Source organism: Panthera pardus, unplaced genomic scaffold (genome assembly GCF_024362965.1).
Source record: "Panthera pardus isolate Hobbes unplaced genomic scaffold, ASM2436296v1 HiC_scaffold_25, whole genome shotgun sequence".
Classification (NCBI taxonomy): Eukaryota; Metazoa; Chordata; class Mammalia; order Carnivora; family Felidae; genus Panthera; species Panthera pardus.
In genome coordinates, this window is record NW_026526821.1 from 4,447,674 (window position 1) to 4,461,104 (window position 13,431).

Below are 13,431 nucleotides of genomic sequence, written 5' to 3' on the forward strand. Positions count from 1 at the left end.
CATTCCTTCTCTTATTCATTCCACTCCTGTTTATTGAGCGCCCCAATCATCTGGCCCCATGCTACTCCTCCAACTCACTGGTGAACAAATCAGACCTGGGCTTTGTCCTGGAGGAGCCTACCTTCTACTGAGGGAGCTGAACAGGGAACAAACAAAAGTAATGACAGAAGGTAACAAATGCTGGTGTTTATGATAATAGGAGGGGCCAACTTTGGACCATCAGACAAGGCTTCTTTGTGAAACTTACATTTGAGCTGAGAGTCATAGGACAAAAGAAGTCAAGCGAGCTTGGACCAAGCAGAGAGCATTTGAGGAGCCAAGGCTTGCCACGTGTCCTGGCAACGCAAAGCCCACTGGCACCTGGCGAGCCAGGGAGAAGCCTGGATGAAGTGGGCAGGACAGGGAGGCCAGATGTTGGTGAGGAGTTAGGACGTTAACTGAGGGGTATGTGGAAGGATTTCATGCAATAACGTATGCAGGGCACTGAGCACGGAGCTTGCACACAATCAGTGTTCAGTAAGGATGAGTTATTACGATGGGGATGAAATATTTTGGGGGTCTTTTGGTTTACTTGCTTTGCAGAAGTGACAGGACCATATTTGGGTTTTCAAAGCTGAGTTCCATACCTGAGGCAGGAGGCTTTATGGAGGGGAACATGGAGGTGGGAAAGGAATTTAAGAGGCCTCAGTGAGAGTTATCCAGGAGACTGAGAAGGGACCAGGGTGGCTGCTGCGAGATTGTCCCCAAGATGTGGTAACCTGACACTTTCAGGGGGCCAAGGAGTGCACCCAGGAAGATGTTGCTGAGACTGGTAGCCTATGTGTCTGAGGTGGCATGCAGTGAAACAGGGAGCCCAGGAGGAGGGCGGGTTTCCGCAAAGAACCACGATGTGTTGGATAACGAGTTCAGATTGGGATGTGCTGAATTGGAGGTGCCATCAGAACAGCCATGTGGAGATGTCTTTCAGGTGGCTGGGGGTGGAAGTCTGCAGCTCCAGATTCCATGATTCAAGCTCTAGCTTCTATTCACAAGATTAAAGTGCATTAAGTTAATGAGTGCCCCTGCTGTTGGCTGGTTTCAGCGTTCATTTTCGTTTGCTTTCTGAAAAGGTTGCAAAGAATGGATGGCTGTTAAACTCCTACTACCTCTCCCCTTGGATTTTTTTGTTTTAATAGTGCCTGAATTGAAAGCAGGCAAATTAATATATGGATAACTAATTACTCCTACAGAATCAGGGATTGTTTAACTCACCTCTCGTTCAACCTCAATAGGTGACTCATTATTAACTGGATTAACAAACAACCCTTTAATGAAAGCATTACATTCGATCTATAAGTCGCAATGATGTAGAATAATTGAGTCTGTGGGTCTTGCCTCCCGAGATATTGTTGACCTGTTGATTTTTGAAAAGCCTCATCTAAAATGTCCACATTAGCTTACATTGCTGAAAGTAAATAAAGCCATTTAAGATATTTTCCCATTTACGAAAGATTCTGGCGGAGCATTACCATGGAAATGAGAAGTTGGTTCCCCTTAATCCACTCAAGAAATATTTACTGAGCGCCTACTTGGTCTTAAGTGCTGTGACACGGTCGTAAAGCACAGAGACAGCCTGCCTGGTGCGAATGGCAGAGAAAAGAAAAGCCATCTCAGATGACAGTGTAGAGGGGAGGGGGTTCAAGGAGAGGTGAAGGAAGGTCTTTCTAGGGGAACCGTGTTTAAGCTAAGACTTCAGACTTGAACCTGGAGGACAATGACCGTGGGGCACAGTTGGAAAAATGAAGGTGACGGTGAAAGAAAAGGACTGGAGGGCAGATGTGGGAAAAGGGGGGAGAGAGAGGGAGGGAGGGAGGGAGGCCGGAGCCAGATGACCTAGAAACTCGCCAGTGGTTTGGACTTCATCCCCAGGGTAATGGTGACCATTGAAAGCTTTGAAACACAGGAGTGATGCGATCAGATGTAGGGTTTTCCGAAGGTCGTTCTGGCTGCCGTGGAGAAAGGATGTGAAGGAGCAAAGTAGAGGCGGGGACGCTGTTAGTGGACTTGACCAGGTGAGACCTGGTGGTAACCGAGAATGAGGCAGGCGTAAGGATGAAGCCAGGACACGTGGGAGAGGCTCAGGAGGCCACACAGTGCGGTTTGCAGGGTCTTACTGGGTGAGTGTAGACCAAATACCCGAGTGTTTAAATTCTCCATCCTCCCATCCCATTTCACCACACTGCTCTCATTCTTCTGTCTCCTTCTTGCTACTGAACTACACCTGCCAACGCCAAAAGTTTTCCATATCCAAAACACTTCCCCGTTTTCATCCATTCGATGATGCAAGAGAAACGGGCACAGACAGCTGCAATCCTCTTTTTTTTTTTAATGTTTTCATTTATTTTTGAGACAGAGAGACAGAGCATGAGCAGGGGAGGGGCAGAGAGAGAGAGAGAGGGAGACACAGAATCCGAAGCAGGCTCCAGGCTCTGAACTGTCAGCACAGGGCCCGACGCGGGGCTCGAACCCACAGACCGTGAGATCGTGACCTGAGCCGAAGTCGCTCGCTCAACTGACCGAGCCACCCAGGCGCCCCTGCAACCTCCTTGGAATATTATCCTTTCTCTGCAAACAAGGCACACCCTTTCCTGGCTCTCTCCCTCCCCCTTCAGCTCTTCTCAGACTTCTCCCTCTGAGCTGTCCCTCTGCTTGTTCTCTAGATCCTGCAGGTCCCCAGCAACTAGGTGTGGACCCTCCTCTTCTTCCGCTCTCTTCCTGGGGGGACCCCACCCATGCCCCATCCTAAAACCATCTGTATGCTGAGAACTCTCAAGTGTGTCTTCTCTGATCTCCAGACCCATGTTTCTAATTGACCTAACTGTCCCTTGACCTTACCATAGGTTTCCCTGTGGGCATCTCCACGTCAGCATGAGCACCCCAAATGTGGCCCTCTCACAGGAAATAGGGCTACCAGCTCCACAATGAGCAATGCCAAACACCTGGAAGTCATCCCCGATTCCATGGTGCTGCACGCCCACCCAGTGCTAAGGCAAATCCCGTATCAGTTCCACTGTAAGAGCATACATGCAACCTATCCACTTCTGTCTCCACTGCTCCCACTCGGTCCAGGTCTCCACTAGCCCTCACTCACATGTCTGCAATAGCCTTGAACAAACCCGACTACGTCTATCCTTGCTCTATTACAGTCCATTCTCCAAACATCCACAAAGCATTTTCTTTTTTAATTTTGCTAAGTCACTTTATCAGAAAGAAAGAAATCCAAAGATAGCGAGGCGGGTACCGAAAGGATTTGGGCATGTCGAGATTGGAGGAAAGAACATTTTAGGGAGGAGGAACAAGAAGGAAAGGCGTGGGGAAGAAGAATGTCTCCGTTCGGTCGATCCACGGGAAAGGGAGAGGGGCAGCTGGGCCCTGAATTACACGCTACAGATTTTAAGCTTCGTCCTGTCGGGTGTAGGCAATGGAAAAGTATGAAGACTTTTGAGCAGGAAAATCACGTGGACAGACCTTCATATGATGAGAATAACCTGGCAGCTGTGTCTATAATGACTTAGAGGGTATGGTTTCCACCCCTTAATTTCCTTCTGTTTCTCTAAAGTGACTCATTTGCCATCATAAAGTTCTCGAGTACTTCTTTCTTCAAGAGATGGTATTTAATTTTCCCGCTGGGTGTGGGCTGAACTTAGCTATTCACTTCTAATGAGCGCAGCGAAGTAGGGCCACCGTGAGGCTTCTCAGACTAGGCCATAAAAAGACCCTGTGACTTCCATCTCGGTTACACTGTCTTTTGCATTACTCGCTTTGAAGGAAGACCGATGCCACATCACGGGCAACCCTCCGGAGAGACTCACATGGTGAGGAACTGAGGCCTCCTACGACAGCCAAGGAAGCGAACCTGGAAATGGATTTTGACCCCCAGTCAGGACCCAGGTGACAACTTGACTGCAACCCCATGAGAGAACGTGAATCAGAAGCATGAAGGTAAACTGCTTCTAAATTTCTGACCTACGGAAACTATGAGATAATAAATATGTGTTGTTTTAAGCCAATACATTTGGGGTATTTCTTACGAGCAATACTTAACTAATTGCTTTCTTACGAGCAATACTTAACTAATACAAGTATCCAGGGTGTTTTTAAAAATGTAAGTTGGAGGCGGGCACCTGAGTGGCTCAGTTGGTTAAGCGGCCGACTTCACCTAAGGTCATGATCTCACAGTTTGTGAGTTTGAGCCCCGAGCCAGGCTCTGTGCTGACAGTTCAGAGCCTGGAGCCTGCTTCGGATTCTGTCTCCATCTCTCTGCCCCTCTCCTGCTTGCACACTGTCTCTCTCTCTCTCTCAAATATAAATAAACATTTAAAAAGTATTCAAAAAGAAAGTAAGTTGGGGCGCCTGGGTGGTTCAGTTGGTTGAGCATCTGACTTTGGCTTAAGTCATGATCTCACACTTCGTGAGTTGGAGCCCCACATGGGGCTCTCTGCTGTCAGCATCGAACCTGCTTGGCATTCTCTCTTCGTCCCTCTCTCCCCTCCCCTGCACTTTCTCTCTCTCTCAATAAATAAGCTTAAAAAATAAAAAAGCTAGACAGGGGCGCCTGGGTGGCTCAGTTGGTTAAGTGTCTTGACTTCGGCTCAGGTCATGATCTCATGGTTCATGGGTTCGAGCCCCACATCAGGCTCTGTGCTGACAGCTCAGAGCCTGGAGCCTGCTTCAGATTCTGTTTCCTTCTCTCTCTGTCCCTCCCCCATTTTCCATGTTCTCTCTCTCTTTCTCTCCCTCTCTCTCTCTCTCCCCATCTCTCAAAAATAAATAAACATTAAAAAATTTTTTTTAAATTTTTTTTTAACGTTTATTTATTTTTGAGACAGAGAGAGACAGAGCATGAACGGGGGAGGGTCAGAGAGAGGGAGACACAGAATCTGAAACAGGCTCCAGGCTCTGAGCTGTCAGCACAGAGCCCGACGCGGGGCTCGAACTCATGGACCGCGAGATTGTGACCTGAGCCGAAGTCGGCCGCTTAACCGACTGAGCCACCCAGGCGCCCCAAAATTTTTTTTAAAAAGCTGGATAAAACTGTCAAACATAGCCATCATAACCCACTGGACATTGGTCAAAGTCACACAATAAACTGAGATTGATTAATGAAAATTATGAAACTTCAGTTAAGTATGAAATCTGTGACGTTTTTGCCTGTGGATGTTCCTATTCTTTTTTGTTTTTTTAAGATTTTAAGTAATCTCTGAACCCAATGGACTTGAACTCACAACCCGGAGATCAAGAGTTGTAACGCTCCACCAACTGAGCCAGCTGGGCGCTCCTGGATGCCCTTACTCTTGAAAGCAATAAGAGAAAGACCAAAAGTGACAAAGACAAGAAAAGAACAGAGAAAATCTCCAGAAACAACAAAAAAACAAGTAATAAAATGGCACTAAGTACATATTTATCAATGACTCTGAAAAAAAAATGACTCTGAATGTAAATGGACTAAATGCTCCAATCCAAAGAAATAGGGTGTCCAAATGGATTTAAAACAAACAAACAAACAAGCAAAAAAAAAAAAAAACAAGACCCATCCATATGCTGCCTACAAGAGACTCACTTCAGACCTAAAGACACTTGCCGGTTGAAAGCAAGGGGACAGAGTACTATTTATCATACAGATGGATGTCAAATGAAAGCGACAAGGGAAATACGATTGGTGACTGACTTCTCATCAGACATAATGGATCCAAGAGCAGTAGAATGACATACTCAACACGCTGAAATAAAACACACTGTCGAGCACGAATTCCATACCTAGCAAATATAAAAAGTGAAGGTGAAACAAACACTTTTGCAGATAAACAAAGACTGAAAGAATTTGTTGATAGGAGATCTGCCTTCCAAGAAATACTACAGGAAGCTCTTCAAGTTGAAATTAGCACCAGACGGTAACTTGAATTCATGAGAAGATATGAAGAGGAGCAGAAACGGTAAATGTAACAGATTCTATAAGTAAATTCCGTCTCTTCTCTTGCCTTTTAACACAATATGAGATTGGGCAAAGCAATAATCCTGACACTGTATGGTTGCGTTTATAATGACGCCAAGGACGGGGAGAAAAATGAGACATGCTGGAGAAAGTTCCTGTATGTAACTGAAATTTAGTATTCTGAAGCAGATTGTGCTAAATTAAAATGCATGTTGGAATCCTTAGAGCAACCACTAATAAAATAACTCAAAAGATAGTACAAAAAAAAATAGACAAGTCAAAGTGATTCATGAAAACATATTTAACATAAAATAAGACAGCAAAGGAGAAGAAAAGAGAGACATACGACAGATAGAAGAAAATAAACAGTAAAATGACAGGCATAAATCTAATCATATCCAGTCTTGAATAGACTAAATATTTCAAAAGACAGAAACTGTCAGAACGGATGAAAAAGCAAGACCCAACTATGTGCTATCTATACATGGAAACACCATAGATTGAAAGACACAAATGGGTTGAAAGCAAAGGGATAGAAAAAAGGATATACTATGCAAATAGTAACATTAAAAAGCTGGAGTTTCTGGGGCGCCTGGGTGGCTCAGTCAGTTGAGCGTCTGACTTCTGCTCAGGTCATGATCTCACGGTTCCTGAGTTCGAGCCCTGCATCGGGCTCTGTGCTGATGGCTTGGAGCCTGGAGCCTGCTTCCGATTCTGTGTCTCCCTCTCTCTCTCTGCCCCTCCGCCGCTCATGCTCTGACTCTCTCTCTCAAAAATAAATAAACATTAAAAAAAAAGCTGGAGTTTCTATATTAATATCAGATAAATAGACTTTAAGACAGCTCATAATGATAAACAGTCAATATGTGAGTTAGATATAACAATTATAAATGTATATGGATATTATCAACCTCCGTCGATTAACCCAAAGAAATAAAGGAAAGGTTGACTTAACCGAAAGGAAAAATAGACAATCCAATACTGGTAGGTAGAGATTTCAATACCTCACTCTCAACAATTCGTGAACAACTGGACAAAAAAAGTCAGCAAGGGTAAGACTGTGAAACGGTACACCAGCTATGGAAAACAATATGGCAGTTCTTCAGAAAATTAAAAATAGTATTACCGTATGGCCCAGCAATTCCATTTCTGAGTATATACCCCAAAGAACTGAAAGCTGGGTCTCAAAGAGGTATCTGTACACTCTTGTTCATAGCAGCACTATTGACAATAGCCAAGAGGTGGAATTAACCCAAATGCCCACGGATGGATAACTGAGTAGACAGAATGTGGTATATGCATACAGGGCAATAGTGTTCAGGCTTCAAAAGGATGAACATACTACACGCTACCTGCTATAACATGGATGAGCCGGTGGCCATTATGTTAAGTGAAACAAGCCAGTCACAAAGAGATACATACTGTATGAGTCCACTCATATGAGGTGTCTAAAATACTTAAATTCACAGAGGGGCGCCTGGGTGGCTCCGTCGGTTGGGCGTCCGACTTCAGCTCGGGTCGCGATCTCTCAGTGTGTGAGTTCGAGCCCCGCGTCGTCGGGCTCTGTGCGGACAGCTCGGAGCCTGGAGCCTGCTTCGGATTCTGTGTCTCTCTCTCTCTGCCCCTGCCCTGCTCACGCTTCTGTCTCTCTCTCTCTCTTTCTCTCAGAAGTAAATAAACATTAAAAAAAATTTAAAATACTTAAATTTACAGAAACAAAGTAGGACGGCGGTTATGAGGGGCTAAGGGTAGTTGCTTTTCAGTGGGTGTAGAGTTTCAGTTTTGCAAGATGAAAAAGTTCTGGAGATCCCTATCTCAACAATGGGAACATATTTAGCATTACTAAACTGTACATTTAACCATGGTTAAGATGATACATTTTATGTGTGTTTTTTTTTGTTTTTTTTGTTTTTTTTTTTTTTGAGAGAGAGAGAGAGAGGAGGAGAGGGAGAGAGAATCTCAAGCGGGCGCCCCGTCATGTTATGTGTTTTTATCACAGTTTCCAAAAATCAACAGGGATATGGAAGATTTGAATAACACTCTCAACCAACTTGACCTAACATTTATAGAAAAGACCCAAAGGCTAAAGAATACACATTCTTTTCAAGAGCGCATGGAACATTCTCCAGGATAGACCATCAGCTGGACCACAAAACAAGGCTCAAATTCTTAAAGATTAAAACCATACAAAGTACATTCTCTGGTCACAGCAGAATTAAAATGGAAACCCCCACTTGAAAGACACCTAGGAAAACCTGAAGATTTTCAAAATTGAGCAACACTTCTAAATAACTTACAGAGCCAAAAAGAAATCACAAGAGAAGTTAAAAAAAAAAAAAACAACGTTGAGGAGAATTAAAAACACAACGTAAGGAAATGTACAGGATGTGACTAAGCAGTCACATATAAATTACGGTGGAATTCATAGCTGTAGGTGCCTCTCTTGGAAAAGAAGGCAGGTCTCAAATCAATAATCTTAATACAACACATTAATAAAAGAGAAGACACACCTCCCACTCCTCCAGCTTTCCAGGGTTTCTCCCACTGGTCTCTGACCTCTCTCGCCAACCCCTCCTTCTCCTCCTCTTGGCCATTAAATGTTGAGATTCATTTTTTTTCCCTTTTTCCAAAAAATGTTTATGTATTTTGAGGGGGGGGAGGGACAAAGAGAGAAAGAATCCCAGGCAGGCTCCACGGTTAGCGTAGAGCCTGACACGGGGTTTGAACTCACAAACCTTGAGGTCATGACCTGAGACGAAATCAGGCGTCAGACGCTCAAATGACCGAGCCCCCCAGGCGGCCCCTAAAGGTAGGTTCTTAGGGCTCGCTCTAGGCCTTCTCTCTCGCTCTGTATTTGCACCCCCACCCACAGATTCCGTTGCCCTTTTGCCTCGTGACTCCCAAATGTAGCTCCCCAGCCCCAAGTCCTTCTCTGTGCTCCAGGCCATTACACGTCCACCTCTCTGTCAACAGCTCCTGGGGTCTCTTAAGGCATTTCTTTTTTATTTAAAAAAAAAAAAATTCTTTTTTTAACATTTATTTATTTTTGAGACAGAGAGAGAGCATGAACAGGGGAGGGTCAGAGAAAGAGGGAGACACAGAATCTGAAACAGGCTCCAGGCTCTGAGCTGTCAGCACAGAGCCCGATGCGGGGCTCGAACCCACAGATCACGAGATCATGACCTGAAGCCGAAGTCGGACGCTTAACCGACTGAGCCACCCGGGCGCCCCTCTTAGGGCATTTCAAATGCAACCTGGGCAAAGTTGACAGCATGGGCTCCCTCCACCCACACTAATCTTCGCCCCTGTCCTCTTTCAGCCCTTTGGCGAATGCTTATCACCGCTTCTGGTCAGGTAAGAAACCTAAAAGTCATGCCTGAAACTTGTCCATTTCACCCCGTTTGCAATTCATGACCTAATGCCCCTGACCTTGAATCCTTTTACTTTTCTCCGTCTTCAACGCCACCAACTGGCCTGGCCTGTCTCACCTAGATTACAGCCCCAGCCTCCAACGTGCCTCTTCTTGCTGCCTTTTGTTCTACCGCCGTGGGAGTTTTGTTCTTGTGGCTGCTTTGTTTCGTTTGTTTTAGTTATCTTACTGTCGCTGATTTGCTAAAATATCGCGGTGGCTTCGCACAGAGCCAAACTCCCGCGTGGCTGGGTCTAGCCTTGCCATTCCCTTTTCGGTTCCTCGGCTTGCCGCCGCTGTCTCCGGCCACAGAGCCTTTGCATTTGCCGTGTTCTCTCAATTTGGGTTGTGACGCCCTCTTCTTGGTCCAGGTGACTTCTATTCATCCTTCATTTCCCCAGGGTAGCCTTTCTGACTCCCCAGCAGAGAGCAGGTTCCCCTAGTGTATTTTCTTGTAGACCAGTGGTCCTCAACCAGGCACATTTTTGCCCCCCCAACCCCCGCACCCAAGGGGACATTTGGCAGAGTCTGGAGATCTTTTTAGTTGTCACAACTGAGAGGTAGGTGGGGTTTGATACTTGCATCTCGTGGATAGAGTCCAAGTGTGCTACTAGACGTCCTACGGCGCACAGGACAGCCCCCACAACAAAGATCCATCCAGCCCCAAGTGTCCGTGGTGTTGAGGTTGAAGCACCCTGTGGTGGACCTGTGTTCCTCTCCTCTGGAGTGTGCATCTCTGTCTATTACTCCAAAATCACGTATGCTTTGGGCTTCGTGAGAGCTACCGTCATGATGCCTCTTGTTCATACAGGGCCCTCCGTGCCTGGCACATCCCGCATTCTGCATGGGTCTAGCTACTAGGATGCTGGCCGTGCCTTTTTCTCCCTTTTGTTGGTAATAGCATCTCGGTTTTCCTGTGGGCAACCAAGTCTTCAATTTCACTCGTTTTCGGTGGGTCCATCTGTTGGCTGTTCCCCACCTTACCCTAAGTCCCAGCAATGATGTGGGCATGTGACCACCGTGCGCTAATGAGACGCTCTCCTGCTTTTGAAAACCAAGGTGGAATTTTTTTTTTAAGTTTATTTATTTTTGAGAGAGAGACCGAGAGAGCAGCAGGGGAGGGACTCAGAGAGAGAGAGAGAGAGAGAGAGAGAGAATTCCAAGCAGGCTCCGTGCTGACAGCATGGATCCCGACACAGGGCTCGAACCCATGAACCGTGAGATCACGACCTAAGCCGAAACCAAGCGTTGGATGCTTAACTAACTGTACCACCCAGGTGCCCCAAGTTGGAAAATTTCATAAATAAACAAGGAATAACGATTGGAAAACAGCCATGCTCATTCCTTTGTATCTGTCCGTGGCTGTTTTCGTGTACAATAGCAGAGTTGAGCAGTTCCAATAGAGACTGCACGGTCTGCAAAGCTGAAAATATTTACGATCTGGTCATTTGCACAAAATATTTGCCAACCCCTGATCTAAAGTAGTAACTCGTGATTTTTTACTGCTGGGGCTGCCCTGGGCCTTTCTAAAGCCAGCTAGTTCACTTTTCCTTCAATTTTGTCACCTTCCCGGTGATATTCCAGTAACCCCCATGTGTCCCCTCCCCGACTTTTTGGCTTATTGTGGCCAGAGTAGGTTGCAAAAGTCACCTAAACAGGCTTAACTCATGCAGCAACCCAATAGATGTGTGTTAAGAAGCTTAACATTGTAGCAGGTTGAAGGGTGGTCCCCCAAAAGAGATGTTCATGTCCTAACCCCCAGAATCTGTGAATGTGACCTTATTTGGGAAAAGGGTCTTTGTAGTTGTAACTCAGTTAAGGATCTCAAAATGAGATCATCCTGGATTATCTGGGTGAGCCCTAAATCCAATGATAAGTGTCTTTGTAAGAGACACAGAGGAGAAGGCCATGTGAAAATAGGGGCAGATATTAGAGTGATTCTTCGGTGGACACAGCCAGGGAATATCAGAGCCAGGTGAGCGTAGAAGAGGAAGGAGAGAGAAAGAAAGGGAGGGAGAGAGGGAAGGAGGGAGGGAGGGAGGAAGGATGGATTCCCTTAAAGTCTTCAAGCGAAGCATGGGGACCACTGGCACCCTGATTTTGGACTTTTGGCCTCCAGAACCATGAGAAAATAAATTTCTCTTCTTTTAAATCCCTGATTTGTGATTATTTGTTACAGAAGCCATGGAAAATGAATACAACAGCCATCCCATTTCCTAATGCTCTCGGGATAAGCTGCAGTCTCCTTAAATGTTTACAAGGCTTTTCACGGGCTGTCTTTTTCTCCCCTCCCCTCCTCTGCCCTCTCCTGCCCTTCCCCTTCCCTCCTTCCTTCCAACCACTTTCTTTCATTTTTAAATAAATTAATTGTTTTAGGTTCCCAGCAGCATTGGAGATACAGAGATTTCTCATAGACCTCCTGCCTCTACTCATGCACAGAGCCCCCGAACATCAACATCCCCCCTCACGTGGTGCATTTATTAAAATGGATGATCCTATGTGGACACATCATTATCCAAAGTCTGTATTACCTTAGGGTTGACTCTTGGTGTTATATATTCTAAAGGTTTGAACAAATTTATAATTACATATCCATCTTTACGGTGTAATAAAGAGTGGTTTCTCTGCCCTGAAGATCATCTGTACTCTGCCTCTCCATCTCCCCTGACCCTTGGCAACCACTGATCTTTATACTGTCTCCATAGTTTTGCCTTTCCCAGAATGTCATATATTTGGAATCACACAATATATAACTTCTTATACTTAGTAATATGCATTGTGGTTTTATTATTTTTTTTTAACCCATTGATATGATGGGTCACATTAATTGATTTTTGAATGTTGAACCAGCTTTGCATATCTGGGACCAATCTCACTTGGTCGTGATGTTACTTCATATTATTAGATTTAATGTGCTAATGTAATATATATTACACTTATGTTCATGAGAGATGTAGGTCTGTAGTTTTCTCTTGTACTGTCTTTGTCTGGTTTTGGTATTAGGGTAATAACACTGGCCTCAGAGGCATGAGTTCGAGTATTCCTTCAGCTTCTCTCCACTGAAAGAGATGGTTGAGAATGGGTATGATTTCTTTCTTAAAAGTAGAATCGATCAGTGAACCAAACTGGGCCTGTTGCTTTCTGTTTTGGAAGGTGTTTAATTATTGATTAAATTTCTTTAATAGATATAGGCCCATTCAGTTGTCTGTTTTTTTTTGTGTGAGTTTTGGCTGATTGTATCTTTCGAGGAACTGACCCATCCACTTTTTCTATGTTATTGAATTTGTTGGCATGGAGTTGTTGATAATATTCCCTGAGTATAATTTTAATATCCATGGGATCTGTAGTGACATCCTCTTTTTCTTTTCTGATATTAGTAGTAATTTATGTCTTCTCTTTTTTTCTTCTTTTTCTTTTCTATTTTTTAATGTTTTATTTTTGAGAGAGAGCGAGCGAGCATGGAGGAGGGGAAGTGAGAGAGGGGGACACGGGATCTGAAGCAGGCTTCAGGCTCTGAGCTGTCAGCACACAGCCCGACGCGGGGCTCGAACCCACGAACTGTGAGACCATGACCTGAGCCAAAGTTGCGACACTTAACTGACTGAGCCACCCAGGCACCCCTGTGTCTTCTCTTTTTTTCTTAGCTATCCTGGCTAAAGCTTATTGATTTTATTGGTCTTTGCAAAGAATCAGTTTTTGGTTTTGTTGATTTTCTCTACTGGTTTCCTGTTTTCAATTTCTTTGATTTCTGCACTAATTTTTATATATTTCTTCATCTTACTTTGGATTTAATTTTGCTCTTCTTTTTCTAGTTCCTCAAGTGGAACCTTAGATGATTGAGTTTAGATCTTTCTTCTCTTCAATATATGTACTCAGTGCTATAAATTTCCCTGTAAGCTCTGCTTTCAGTACATCCCACAAAATTTGAAAGGTTGTATTTTAATTTAGTTCAGCATATTTTATTTATTTTACATTTTAATTAAATTTTAGAGAGAGAGAGCAAGCGAGCACAAGCAGGGGAGGGGGCAGAGGGACAGAGAGAGAATCTCAA